The sequence below is a fragment of the Bidens hawaiensis genome, unplaced genomic scaffold (assembly GCF_021521415.1).
Source record: "Bidens hawaiensis isolate Kalapana, Puna unplaced genomic scaffold, B.hawaiensis_p1.1 tig00014469_1, whole genome shotgun sequence".
Taxonomy (NCBI): Eukaryota; Viridiplantae; Streptophyta; class Magnoliopsida; order Asterales; family Asteraceae; genus Bidens; species Bidens hawaiensis.
The window spans coordinates 154,421-158,832 of record NW_027492260.1 but is presented as its reverse complement, the minus strand read 5'-3'; positions in this window follow the sequence as shown (position 1 = coordinate 158,832).

Here is a 4,412-nt window from a genome sequence, read left to right as displayed (position 1 = left end):
TGGTCAAATTTCTCATAGGTGCAATCAATGCATTTGAAACATTGAAGCAGGGTCTTTCCTCCTTAATCATCTCATTCTCTATCATCTCTATCTCTGCAGCTTGAAGGAGGCACACTACATCATCCAATTTCAAGTCATTGAAGTTGTGCTTCTGAAGGATGAATTTGCAGGCAGTGTACCATCCTTTGGCATAGAGTTGAGCAGCTTGGTATTTAGGTCAAAGTCAATCATGATATAGTCTATGGTTTTGAGATCATTCACTATTGCTAAGAACCTTTCCAGAATAGACTTCAACCTTTCTCCATCTTTATACTTAAATCTTTCTAGCTGATGCTTCAATCTCTGCTTCTTGATGTTTTTTAGCTCAACATTTACCTCAAACATTTCAAGTATTGCAACATAAATTGCCATGGCATTGGGATGATGTGCAACCTTGGTAAGTATTTCGCAAGACAGACCTAGCTTTTACATAGCTAAAGCCTTGTTATCTACTTTTCTCATTCTTTCTCTCACAGTAGCAGTTGCAGCTGTTTTTGCACCTTCCTCATCAGTGCTTTGTGGACCATTCTTGACGGAGTTCCACATATCAACATCATTATAGCAAACGGCTGCTTCAAACAAGACCTTCCATTTGTAATTTTCCTGTCCATATAGTCTAGGAATCTTGTTAGTAGACACTTCTTTTTCCTCGTAACCAGACATTTTGAGAAATCAAAAGTAGTTTCTTTGTAAAAACTGAGTTCAAAAATAATCAGATCTGAAAACCGGTTGTTCAGATCTGATGTGTCTGATGCGATTAGAACAAGATTTATAAATAAAAATTAAAGCTTTAAACAGATAAGGAAGAGAAAACACCAAATGATTGTAGATCTGGAAGAAAAATGAAGAACAGAGCTGCTGACGTCACTTTTCAATGGAACAGTGGTCTACTTACGTCATTTTTCTTCAAATCTTTAATCAACAACAATCTTTCCAAAATAGCAGCAACAAGCTTTGATACCACTTGTCAGGTCCCCGTTTTCAGCTGGATCTTACTGAAATCATGTCATAACTCACACAAATAGATGTGTCGATAAGGGAGTTAATGACGGGTTGCTATATTTAGAAAGATTACTGTTTGTTAAAGGCGGAATCAATAACAAACAGGGTAGTTGCAATTAATAATCAAAGGTAACTAAGACACTCAGGATTCACTCAAAAGATTTCCATTTATATAACATTCATCATACAAAAGGTAATCGATATAGGGTTTCTTGAGGGAAAGTTTTATCCGTGCTATTCTAGGACCGCCATCACTTTCGAGAAATATTCTTTCTTATCCGAAAAGTGTAAAGGCACAGAAATCCTAGCTGGTCCTTAGGCGACGTGCCCTAAAACATTCTATTTATAGGCCTGCCATCCTAAGACAGCTGTTATTCCTTCTAGAAACCCCAAACGTAAATACATATTCAAATTACATAATCAGAAATATTCTAAGTGTAAATCAAGTCTTCCTGATAGGCTTTGCGACAATATTCATTTTCCCAATATTCATTTCCTTCAGGACTTGGTAACATAGAAGTGTGCTTGGGATCAGTTTTCGGGAAGACTTTACTTGAAGAGTATTTTACCAAGTAAAATACTCACCGGGTAGACTTCAATCTTCTTGACTTTGCCAGACTTTGCCTGACAAACCCTTACGAGCAACCTTGTTCTTCGATGGTCCATTCAACTCTTTGCTAGAAAATAACTTATTAGCAAAGTGTACTCGGTAGCACTGTTCCTTGCTTGAGTTGAACCTTGCCCGATATTACTAAAAGATATTCCATTAAATCATCAAGCTTGCTTGGACCACTATTATTAATGAATACCTTGCCCGGTCTTTCAATCACTTGGCTTCATGAGCTTAGTTAGCCAAAAGCTTACTCAGGAGTGAACTTTACTTGGCTCTGATGAACAGACTTGCTTGATAAAGTGAACCTTGCCCGGATTTACATAAACTAGTGACCTTGCCCGGCAATGCACTAATTTGCAAACCTTGCTTGGATATCCACTAAAGAAGACTTCTTGAAGATAACCTTGCCCGATAGACAAAATATCGTACCCGGCTAAGTAGAAAGCCTGCTCGGACGTCTAAGGTGTGCCCGGATCCATACTTAGAGATTTCTGAGGAGGTTGAGAAGATTCCAATCTTTCATATGTCTTTTAGAACAAATCTTTGACCAAACAAACTCCCCCTTAGGTCAATTGTTTGACTCAACATCAAATTTATTATATCTAAAACCAAATTCTTTTCATTTATTATTCCAAAAATATTATCTTACCAAGCCGGACACGAACCCTACATAAAAAGTTGAGGTTGAGTGTGAAAAAAACGAACCACTCGCTTAAAGTCATCTTTTTTGCCCGTTTGAATTTTTTCTTGAAATGAGCCCGACTTAAAAACATGAAGAAGAAATATTATAACCCATTATTTTATCAATAATTAAAATTAACCAACTTATAAAATTTACAACGAAAACTCTAATAATATATAGTTATAAGTAAATATATATTTTTTCCTTTAAAAGGCTTAAACCACTAAACCATGAACCGAATCTTTTATGTCATTCATTTCCGTTTATTTTCTTGAATTTTGTTTTAAACCTTGAAATATTTATTATGGTCGCTCGTCAAAACGAACTTGTTCGGTTCGCTCTCTTAAACGTATTGTTCGCTTTCACTCGCTTACTTTGACTTGTGAGTTTCTCACACCCCCTTTTTAACCCTTTTACACATTTTTGGGGGTAGCATATATTTCCTATCAAATCAATTGTTTACTTATTCATTTACAGAATTACAATTCGCATCATGGACTTGTGTGTTACTTGATTACTTGCTCAAACTTAGTTGCATGTGGTTACATTAATAAGTATGATCAGATGCCCCCCTTTGCACTTAGGACCACTTTGTTTCAAGTGGAAAGGGTACCCCTGATCCGAGTACATTGGTGGTTACTAACTGGAAATGACCCTTAATTGCGCTAATATTTCACAAGTTTCATGGAATTATATGGTTTTTACGTATTTATATCAAAACTAGTGTGAACTTGTCACACCTCGGCTTAGGGCCTAGGCGTATGACCAATATTTGGCACCTATTTTTTAAATATATCAGAGTTACGGTTTATTTTTAGCTGAATACTTTGTTTATAATAAAATATTAACTTATTTTGAAAACTTCTAGGATAATAAATATCGAGGTATTCTATTTATAACATCGTTCAATCTTGTTTGCAATATTTTAACAATTTAAAACTGAGTACCTTGCGAGTAACTCCATGACTAGCTATAATTCGTTACTACATGTGCTAATATGTTTTCCTAAATTGTGGGGAAAAATGCGTCTACGATAGGCTGGTGAATCGTTGACTCTAAAAACATTTATTAATTCTTCGACTGGCTGACAAGATAGGTTTTGTACAAGATCTGCGGATATGTCTACTATTCCCAGGATTTTGTAGCACTCCATAAACACACAATTCAAGAGTTCTTTGGGAGCTGTTACACAAGTGAGAACTGGTTATGACTGTTTCTTGCACATTGCTTTGTTCGGTTATCTTTGAATCCAGACACATGTGTACTCGGTCTGAATTGCTTTTATTATCTATCTTGTATATAGTAGGGATCACGTAATTCCTTAAATATTTATGTTAGATATCACATAATCTCTAATAAACATTTGACTAATTGCTTAAGATAAACAACCCGTTTATCTTAAAAAATTGTAAAAGGTTTAACGTATTCACCAGTGATTGTCTGTTATTTTTGGTCCCCTCGATTTCACCTGGATCTTAATTAATCATGTCATAACTCACACAGATTAACATGTTGACAAGAGAGTTAATGACGGGTTGCTATATTTAGAAAGATATCCGTTTGTTAAAGGCAGAATCAATAACAAACATACGGTTGCAATGAATAATCAAAGGTAGAAAGCACACTTAAGATTCACTCAAAAGATTTCCATTTATATAATATTAATCAAACAAAAGGATAGTCGATTTAGGGTTTTCTAGGAATCCTAAGACAGCCGTCACACAATATTTTTTCAATTAATGTGTCTGTCTTATCCGTATTGTGCCCCCTTTAGCGGCGTGCCCTAAATATTCTATTTATAGGCCTACCAACTTAGGACAGCTGTCATTCCTTCTAGAAACCCTAAATACAGTCATACATATTCAAATTACATATTCAAAATAAACTAAGTGTAAAACAAGTCTTCCGGGTAGGCTTTGCACCAATCTTGTCTTTTCGAGTATGCTCGGCCATCCTTCATAACTTGGTAACATAGAAGTGTGCACGGGAATAGTTTCCGGGTAGACTTTACTTAAAGAATATTTCACTAATTAAAATACTCACCGAGTAGACTTCAGTCTTCTTGAATTTGCCAGA